Raw genomic sequence first — 11211 nt, 5'->3', positions numbered from 1 at the left:
TTATATTGTGTTTTAAATTTATGTTTTTTGAAATCAAATTCACAGCCATTTTCTTCCATTGCTTTCTTTTTATGCTTTGTGAATTAAGTAAAGGGAATTCCTACTGCATCCATATATCTATTCATTCTTTTACTAAAAACCAGCCCCTATGTTCAAAGACTTAGCAATCTAGAATAAAGTTAAAGCTGAAGATGCTGATTGTTGCCATTCTGCTAGGAAGCCAGTTTGAAACCATCAGCCAAGAGATTATTAAGTATTTCTGGTACAGGAGGAGTTGGCACCAACCCAGACATAGCTCTATTTATAGGCAGCACAGATACCTCCTGTGCTGTGGCTTTTAGCCAATGCTGAGGACCCAGAAGTTCTAACACTTGTAAAGCACGTCTGTACCAGTGATCGTATAAGTCAGAGGGGGTCAGGCTCAGGGCTAGCTGATACCTGGGGAACGATGAGAACAGAGAATAGGACACCACCACCAGAATCAGCTCTACTGGAGGAGAGTAGTTTGCAAATGTCTAGCAGGCAGAAATTGTAATTAGAAAGATGAGTCTAAAAGCAATTCATGACCTTCCAATTCTAAGGTTCTCTCTGTCACTGTTCTCTGGCTGTATTCAACTCTATGCTGAGTAAGGACAAGCCTCTTGCTTGCCTTATATTTAAATTCTACACTCCTGTCTTTAGAAATACCCCTGGACAGGCAAACGTGCTTCCTCAGCAGCAGGAAGATTAATCATGGCTAGTAACAATAATACTTAACATCAATTAAGCTATTTTTATATTCCAGACCCTGTTCTAAGCCTTTAATATTCATCAAACCCTTCAAAACTCTTTGAACTTATAAGAACTATAATTTTCTCTATTTTATAGTTAAAGAAACTGAGGCATGGAGAAGTTAAGTAGCTTGTCCAAGGTTGAGCCAAGACTTGAAACCAGACAGCCTGGTTCCAGAGTTGGCACCCTTATGATATTCCACGTTATTCCATATTAATATAACACAAATTTTGAGAACAAGTGTTAATTTTAATTTATGTATGTGGAAAGACATACACATATATTTATATATAGAAAAGACATATAAATATTATGCCCTTGGATATCTGTCTTTACTTATTCTGGTCAATGGAGGGGGAGGGTTAGAAATTAATTAAAGAATTATTGGATTATCCAGGCCTCTGATGTTCCCACCTTCTGATGCTTCCATCAGAAAACAGAAGGGAACAAAGGAAAAAAACACACATGGCAATTTTGCTACAGTTTGAAGTTAGTTCTGCTTGGAGTTGGCTTTAAAGGGACAAGAGAATGAATATAATGGTCAAAGTAACATCAGTTTTCATAACCACCCAGTCATCACAGGTGCTTCCCTTGGTACCAGCTTAGAGCTGAACAGTGGAGGGTGCAGAGTGTGTATGGGTGAATTCCCAAGAACAACACAATTTTAGCCATCTCTGAGTGAACTTTGCCAGATGGCAAGGTTGTTATTGGGTTGTGTTGTCATTGTATTGTTCTTAGGAATTCACCCATACACAGTCTGCACCCTCCACTGTTCAGCTCTAAGCTGGTACCAAGGGAAGCACCGGTGATGGACACTTGTCCCTGTAATCCCTTACTCTTCCCACCCGGTACCCCACACAGACTCGAGCTTTCTCATGGCTGCTGTTTCAGAAACATTCATTGCCAATTCGCTGCTCGAGGCCTCACACAGTGAGCAGGAGAGGTGCCTCCTGCCATCTCTTTGCCTCTCGTCGTCTCATTCCCACCACTCTATCCTCCACAGCACTGCTGGTATTTTACATTTGTGAATATAATCACATTCCTTCCATTAAAATTCTCCTGTAGGCTGGGCACAGTGACTCATCCCTGTAATCCCAGCATTTTGGGAGGCCAAGGAGGGCAGATCACTTTAGGTCAGGAGTTCAAGACCAGCCTAGCCAACGTGGCGAAACCCTGTCTCTACCAAAAATACAAAAATTAGCTGGGCCTCATGGCGGGCGCCTGCAATCCCAGCTACTCGGGAGGCTGAAGCAGGAGAATCGCTTGAACCCAGGAGGCGGAGGTTGCAGTGAGCCGAGATAGTGCCACAGCACTCCAGCCTGGGCAACAGAGTGAGACTCTGTCTCAAATAATAAATAATAAAATAAAATAAAATAAATAAAATTCTCCTGTAGATTCTCATCTCCTGTGGGATAGAATCTAACCTCCCCGACACAGGATACAAGACCCTTGAGGCTCTAGCTCCACCTCCCCTACCCTTGAAGTTTGCATTCTAAGCTTCACAACCTACTTGTAAGTCCTCAAATATGCTTTGCTATCCCACAGTTCTGTGTCTTTGCCTAGTCTATTTCTCTCCTGGAGTATCCTCCACTGTCCGACACCCACGTGAACATACACTTTATATGATTTACATCTTTGGATCTCATTTTAATTTCTGCTTCCTATGTGAAGCCTCTCTCACTGCATCAGCCTACTTTATGTCATTCAGAAAAACTAATTGTGTTCCAAACCTGCCTCTCATGTGCATGTATCACCTTGTATGCTAGTTGCTTGTGTATCTGTCTCCCACTTAGATTGTGATCTCCTTAAAGAGGGGACTATAATTTTCACCTTTGCAAATGGCATTTAATAAATATGTTTTTATTGGATGGGTAGATGAATGGATGGCTCAAAGAAAGAATGGATAAATAGTATCGTTTACACAGTGATAATTGCTTACATTTGTATTCTTTAAAATTAGCAAAAATACCAGTTTATATAATCTCACTTAAACATGACAACAAATCTCTGAGATAGGTATAACTGACAATTTACACATAAGGAAACAGATTCAGAAAGGTTAAGACACTTGCCAGAGGTCACATAGTTTTGGTCATACCAAAATCATAAAAATGATTTAAATGTATTCATTTACTGGTCCATAAATGTATAGAGTTTTACAGCTGGAAGACTTCCCTAGTCAATCCTTTTTATTGGAACCATGAAAAACTGAGGCCCAGAGGCTTAAAAAATTTCTTGAATTTGCACCACTTATTAGTGGCAGACTCACAGCTGGTAAAAAAAAAATGCTTTATGGCTCTTAATGCTAACTTTCTAGGTTCATAAATCTAGGGTCTTCCACTCATTGACTGCAATGATTTTAAACAAATTGCTTAACCTCTCTGTGTCTGTTTCCTATAGTGATAAATGGGGCTAATAATAGTACCTACCTAACAGGCTTGTTATGATGATTTAAATGAGATAATCCATGGGAAACTCTTACAAGAGCATCTGATCATTGTGAGTGCTTTAAAAATGTTAGCTATTAATCTTCATCATTTTACTCGGGTTGGTTCTGCCTCCTCCATGAATCAAGAGCATTAAAGAGGTGCTAGTGTAGTGATAACAGTCACACTCAAGGGAAAGAAGGTAAAAGGCAAAAAACAATATCATTCATGTGGCAGAAGAGAAATAGTAAGTTAGAGCACTGGAAGAAATTATGGGAAAATGATAGAGAAACCCAACCCTGAGTTCACAGGCAAACAAATTGTGTTAGGCTTTTCCTTCCCTGAAACTATTGAAACTACCCACTTTCTGAGGGAAGCCAATTAATATGAACTACATTGAGAGGTTGAAAAATAATAAAGCAATCAGTAACCCTTTCCATTACTTATCTTCCGCCTTTGAATAATTCGTTTTATTCCTCTCTCTGCTAACATAAATAGATAAATGTACAAATATATATACATAAAATATAACCAAGCAATAATCGCACTGCCTTATCTATTGAAGGACCATTAGACTATAAACATTGCCTCTCCTATTGAGTTCCATCAAGCTGGTTTTCTCTAGAAGTAAGGATTCTCCACAGTTTTCATTTATCAGCCTCATCAAAATTGCATTTATGCATTTATATCTTGCTAGTCTAGCTTTCAGTAACAGTCAGATAAGGCTGGGCTGTAGTAACAAACACAATTAGCTTACAAGAGTTGAAGTCCATTTCTCACCCATGGTTCACTGCAACTTTGCATCTTTTCTCATTCTGGGACGAGCCTGAAGGAGCAGCCTCCTTCTGAATCAATTGTAAGCATTGCTGCAAAGAAATGAGGGTGTTCAAGTTTCAACCAGCTGTCAAAGCTTCTGACTGGGTGTGATTCATATCAGATCTGCCAACCTTCATTGGCTGAAGCAAGTCACATGACCAAGTCTGTCTTTGGTAAGATGGGGAAGTAGATATTGATCAATAGTAATACAATCTATTACTTTATTTTTTCTTTGAGGCAGGGTCTCACTCTGCCACTCAGGCGGGAGTACAGTGGTGAAATCCTGGTTCACTGCAGCCTCAACCTCCTTGACTCAAGTGATCCTCCTGCCTCAGCCTCCTGAAAAGCTGGGACTACAGGCATGTGCCACCATGCCTAGCTAATTTTTACTTTTTTATTTTGTATTTTGTCACAACAGGGTCTCACTATGTTTCCCAGCCTGTCTCAAACTTCTGGGCTCAATCAATCCTCCTGCCTGGGCCTCCCAAAGCTCTAGGATTATAGGTGTGAGCCACCACATCCAACCCTGTCACACATTTCTACTCACTACTATGGTTGATTCTTTCTTCCCCTGAGTATCAGTAGATTCTGTTTTTCCAAAATAAATGTAAATTGTCTTTACCATCCTTCCTACTTATTTCTGTGAGACTCCTGATGAGTTCTGTGAAGTTTGTTTGTTTGTTTGTTTGTTTGTTTTGAGACAGAGTCTCACTATGTCACCCAGGCTGGAGTGCAGTGGCACAATCTCCTCTCACTGCAACCTCTGCTTCCTGGGTTCAAGTTATTCTCCTGCCTCAGACTCTCGAGTAGCTGGGACTACAGGCATGTGCCATGATGCCCGGCTAAATTTTTTTATAGTATTTGTAGAGATGGGGTTTCACCGTGTTGGCCAGGATGGTCTCGAACTCCTGACCTCAAATGATCCACCAGCCTTGGCCTCCCAAAGTGCTGGGATTACAGGCATGAGCCACCATGCCCAGCCAGTTCTGTGAAGTTTGTATTGAACATATTTCTGCCCCAAAGAGAACACATGTTATATAAAGACCAAATGTTTTGTTTTGTTTTTGCTTAGATTAGATTATCAGATTACTAAATGAATTTATTCTAAAGTAAATTCTCATTAATTTCTATATTGTTTCTCCATTCTCTATTAGACTAGTGAATTTCTCTTTTTATCTTCTAAATCTTTTGCCTCATAGGCCTGACATTTATATTCATTACATTTTTTGTGTTTCACAAATATTTGCTAATAAAATAATTAAAAGAAACTAAGTAAATCCCCTAAAATAAAAGTAATAGCCTTGAATCCCAACTCTACCAACAAACTGTTCTGTAATATTAAAAAGGGCTGGTTCATGCCCTTGGGTTTAGAAATTGATGATGTCATTCTTAATGGAATTGGTGAGAGATTGAAGAGTGTTCATTATTTAATGACTGTAATGGGCTCTGAAAGCCTTCTGCAATTCATGTGACTTACAATGCCAAGCCATCAAAATCAAGAGGAAAAATAAAATTACCCTGGAAGTCATTATTTCCATGAGTCAGGGAAAAACTAACTTCTACATAATTTACCTCACACATAGTTTCCAAATTATATCCACCAATTTGAGCTTGTAACATATTTTTACCCAAATTACCTAGATTCACCTCAATTCAGTACTCTATCTCGGTGAAAGGAACCAGAATCAGATCTAAGGTGGGACAAATTACTTTCTTCAGGGGCTCAAAAAAAGTCACAGTTTGGCCAAACCCGTCTAGAGCAGTGTTTCTCAACTTTTTTTTTTCAAATCATTCCCTTAAGGATCTTTTTATGATTTTTTCCTAATGCCCTTCCATGCAAATTTAATACCACAGATATACCTTGTACCAGATTACTTATTTTATATATACATATATATATATGCTTTATACATAAAAAAGTAAGAGTCATATTTTGCCCAGCCATGAACCTAAAGGAAGTTTTTATGTCTGAGGGTTTGCTCCTTATGGACATTTCAAAATAAACTGACTAAGTAGAATAGTAGAGATCTAGGTAATTAAGCTTTGCTCTATGTTTTGGAAGACGATTTTTTCTCTTTCTAAAGTTAAAACAAAAGATTTTAATTTAGACAAAATCATTTTAAATTCAAAGCTATGGATTTTCTTTTTAGAGTTAATGTAACCCCAAACAATGATACTCGGGCTTTATGTTGTTTTGTGAAAATGCTTTTGCACATTTTATGTGTCCTCCAGTGTCACAGAGTAGCATTCTATTCATTTTGATGACATAATCTTTTATTTAGACAATGCTTATACAGAGAAAAAATGTTACACTATGAGAAGATTACAGACAGCCAAGCATAATTCCAAATAGACCACTCAGTCCCTCCACTCAGTCCCTAAAACAGACTTTTATTCATAGCCAAAAGAAGCCCATGTTGTCCATTACTTTATTGTCTTTAAGGAGCTTAAGGACCACCCATGTAAGCTCCCCTTTCATATCCCATACGTGTCTTGACATCTTTGTGGAGGTCATCATCTTTCATCAGCCCACCTGATGTCCCCACATGGGGGAGGCCTCATTATGCAGCAGCCCTGCCATTTTAAAATTATGAATTATGTACAAAGTAGATGGATTTCACAAGTCTTCTAGTGCTATGAAATTAGGGATAACAAACCCTTTTCTGGGAGGTGTTTTGCTTCTAGAGACCAAATTATTAAGCAAACTTAATCAAATCTTTGGCAGTTTTTGTGCATCATTTTCCTCTTCTTCTGAAATAGAAACAATAGAAGTCCTAGCCAGAGCAATCAGGAAAGACAAAGAAATAAAAGGCACCCGAATTGCAAAAGAGGAAATCAAACTATCACTGTATGCCAGTGATGTGATCATATACCTAGAAAAGCCTAAACACTCCTCCAAAAGACTCCTAGATTTGATAAATGAATTCAGTAAAATCTCAGGTTACAAAATCAATGTACACAAATCAGTAGCACTGCTACACACCAACAACAACCAAGCTGAGAATCAAATCAAGAACTCAATCCCTTTTGCAACAGCTGCAAAAACAAACAAACAAAAAAATACCTAGCAATATACTTAACAAAGGAGGTGAAAAATTTCTACAAGGAGAACTACAAAACACTGCTGAAACAAATCATAGATGACACAAACAAATGAAAATGCATCCCATGCTCATAGATTGGCAGAATCAATAAATGTCATGAAAATGACCACACTGCCCAAAGCTATTTACAGATTCAATGTAATTCCTATCAAAATACCAACATCATTGTTCACAGAATTAGACAAAAAATCCTAAAATTTGTATAAAACCAAAAAGGAGCCCAAATAGCCAAAGTAATTCTAAACAAAAAGAACAAATCTGGAGGCATCACATTACCTGACTTCAAATTATACTGCAAGGCTATGGTTACCAAAATAGCATGGTACTAGTATCAAAGTAAATACACAGACCAATGGAACAGAATAGAGAACCCAGAAATAAAGCCAAATACTTATAACCAACTGATTTTGACAAAGCACACAAAAGCATAAACTGGGGAAAGGATACGCTATTCAATAAATGGTGCTGGGGAAACTGGATAGCCACATGTAGAAGAATGAAACTAGATCTCTATCTCTCACCGTATACAAAAAACAACTCAAGATAGATTAAAGGCTTACATCTAAGACCTGAAACCATAGAAATTGTAGAAGAGAACCCTAGGAAAAACTCTGCTGGACATTGGCCTAGTCAAAGAATTTATGACTAAGACCCCAAAAGCAAATGCAACAAAAACAAGAATGAATAAATAAATAGGACCTAATTAAACTAAAAAGCTTCCACACGGCAAAAGAAATAATCATCAGAGTAAACAGACAACCCACAGAATGATAGAAAATATTTGCCAACTATGCATCTGACAAAAGCTAATATCCAGAATCTACAAGGAACTCAAACAACTCAGAGAGAAAAAAAAAAACAACAAATAATTCCATCAAAGAGTAGGCAAGTGACATGAATAGGCATTTATCTAAAGAAGATATATAAATAGCTAACAAACATATGAAAAAAATGCTCAACATCACCAATCATCAGGGAAATGCAAATTAAAACCACAATGAGATACCACCTTACCTCAGCCAGAATGGCCATTATTAAAGTCAAAAAACAATAGACGTTGGCATGGATATGGTAAAAAGGGAATGCTTATACACTGCCAGTGGGAATGTAAATTAGTACAACCTCTATGGAAAAACAGTATGAATATTTCTTAAAGAACTAAAAGTAGACCTATCATTCAATCCAGCAATCCCACTACTGGGTATCTACCCAAAGGAAAAGAAGTCATTATATCAGAAAGACACCTGTACACATATGTTTATTGCAGTACAATTCACAATTTCAAAGATATTAAACCAACCTAAGTGCCCATCAACCCATGAACGGATAAAGAATATGTGAGATATATATACCATGGAATACTACTCAGCCATAAAAAAGAATGACATATACTGTATACTCTCACTTAAAAGTGGGAGCTAAAAAAAATTATTTCAACAAAATAAAAGTTAGAAATTATTGAAAGCTTGCTGAGTGTCATTTACTTTACTAAATTCTTTGCATGCACTGTTTCATTTCTTCTACAGCCCTACTATTATCTTTATTTACAAGTTAGAAAATTAAGGCATCAAGAGGATATACAGTACATGTCATGGGGGATTGGTAATAAAGAAATGTTGGTCAAAGTGTAAAAAGTTTCAGTTAGACAGGATGAATAATTTCTGGAGCTATATTGAACAACATGGTAACTATAGTTAATAATTTACTATATACTACAAAACTGCTAAGAGAGGAGATCTTTTTTTTTTGAGAGGAGATCTTAAATGTTCTCACCAAAAAAATGTTAAATATGTGAGGTGATGAATATGTTAATTAGCTTGATTTAATTATTTCATAATGTTTACCTATATCAAAACATCATGTTATACACTAGAAATACATATAATTAAACATTAATAAAGTTGGGAAACACACACACACACGCATACACACATACTACTAGGGAATATTGAAGCCAATGCTCTTTATCATTACATACTATTGTATCTGCATGTTTTTCATTGGGAACTTGACTTCCATTACCAGCCCCAGTTTCAGCCCCACTGCCAGCCTGCTAGTTCTACCCTAGAAGCAAACAGAAGTTACTGAACATAACAGAGAGAACTAACTAGATGAAATTGTGTAGCAAGTTGGTTAAGAATTAGACTGCCAACTCCATTTTACTCCTATTTTACCTGGGCCATTTGTTTAGCCTTCTTGTGTTTGATTTTCCCGTCTGTAAAATAGAAATGATGATACTGACATCTACTTGCAGGGCTATTGTAAGGATTAAATGAGATAATCCTCATAAAACATTTAGTGTCTGCCACTTACATCATTGATTTGTGTTAACACACAAAGGCTATCTTTTTAAGCTTTGTATTCCCCATGCCTACTTAATGCTTGGCTTATGGCAGGTTCTAGATAATTGATGAATTCATGACAAGGTAGGTAAGGATTCATTATCAAAGAAGTGTAATCCTACATCACAACCAGGTTTCATAGAAAATGTAGTCAGAGAAATTATTAAGGTCAGATATTGAGTTACCTAAAGGAGAAATAGCAGATACAAGCAAAATAAACATGACCACTGGGGCTAAGAGCAAAATCTAGGTCAAAGCTGGTAAAAGCTAAGGGAACAGAAGCAGGGCATTGGAATATGGGTGCATGCACCAGATTATAAAAGGCAACCTGTCTGCTATTCTTCTTCCCTTCCTACTGTAAACAAACATTTGCTGACTATTTTCCATGTATCCAGAACTGTACTAGGCTCTGAGAATACAAGTAATAAGGCCATTGGAATTACTTGATTTGCCTATTTCCTCATCATGCTTATTTGAACTGCAAAGCAGATTGCTACTAAAGTACAGAAGGATTTCTCCTGCCTTAATTTCTACTGAGGCACCAGTATGTTCTATATCATATGCCAAATTGAGTGTGAGACAGATCACCATATACAGAATGTGTCCCTACCAAAAAGTTAGAGAAATGGTTCCCTACGTCATCTCACTCACTTTGGACATATAAACGGGTTAGAGAGAGAGAAAAAATGAAAATGGAAAATAATTTGAGATTTCTGCAAAAAGAACCATGCTCTAAGTTCCTCCCACTTACCCAGAACAGAGGAGTTTCTGGTATTACCTTACTTCTCTGCCATAGTGAATGGACTTTCAAAGATACCAGTTGAAGAACAGGTGTTTCCTGAAGTTGATGGGAATGGAAGACTGCAACCTGGGCTAGCTAAAGTGATCTTTTGGGGGACAAGGGTTGTGTGAGTGGTTTAGGTGGATCAGACCTGGGTGCCTTGGTAGAGAAAGCTGGCATGGCATTGAGTTGGGTCCTGTGAGGTAGAGCCCCCTGGAGTAACAAGGAATCCCGGGATCAAGAAGCTAGAAGACATTGGATTCCTCCTGGGGACTGTGGAAGGGAGTCATTGTGGCTGTGCAATATAGAGATGACTCTGACAAGGTCAACAAACCTCAAGGTCAGGGTATCCAGAAATGAGAATGCCAAAAGAACTCACAAAATGCCCACTGGAGAGAGTCACCTTCGGAATAAACCCAACCCACAAGAACCAATGCATGACCTTTTCTACCCCAATACCTTTCAAACCTCAACAGCATCAGAAACATGCTCAAAAGGTGGGATGAGATGATCGTTGAAGAGAATGACAGCAAAGCATAGAAAGACAGATGCCAACCATGACACTCTCACCATGTGGAGTTTTTCTTCTGCCCTTCCCTGCTCCAAAGGCAAATGGTAAAAAGTGCCCAATTTTTCAGCCATCCAATATTACCATAAAATTAGAAAATCCTAAATTTTCTGTATTTTTATGAGAATATACATTCACATAGTCAAATAATGATTAACAATTTTATGAGTCATTGTGGTATACAGAGCACTTCCAGTATTCATTGCTCTTGCAATGCCCCCCGTGAATCATATCAGCTAGAAGAAGGCCTGACTTGGGAAAATGAACACATCTGGCATTGAATTAAGTTCAGTTTGTATTAACATCTTAAACTTGGCAAATCTTATTTATTCATTGAAACTATGTTTGTTTTTGTTTTTGTGTTTGTTGTTGCTGCGTTACTTTTTTTTTCTTTTGACAGAGG

General features: G+C 37.7%; 1 long non-coding RNA gene across 1 annotated transcript in view; it reads right to left on the bottom strand.

Moving 5' to 3' along the window:
* Positions 1-4014: 4014 nt before the first annotated feature.
* Positions 4015-11211, bottom strand: part of LOC129012264 (uncharacterized) — a 111526-nt gene continuing 104329 nt past the window's right edge. The window contains exon 5 of the long non-coding RNA XR_010123959.1: positions 4015-4063. This is a non-coding gene — a long non-coding RNA (uncharacterized LOC129012264). The remainder of the gene's footprint in view (positions 4064-11211) is intronic.

Source organism: Pongo pygmaeus, chromosome 1 (assembly GCF_028885625.2).
Source record: "Pongo pygmaeus isolate AG05252 chromosome 1, NHGRI_mPonPyg2-v2.0_pri, whole genome shotgun sequence".
Classification (NCBI taxonomy): Eukaryota; Metazoa; Chordata; class Mammalia; order Primates; family Hominidae; genus Pongo; species Pongo pygmaeus.
This window is presented reverse-complemented; position numbering and strand designations above follow the sequence as displayed.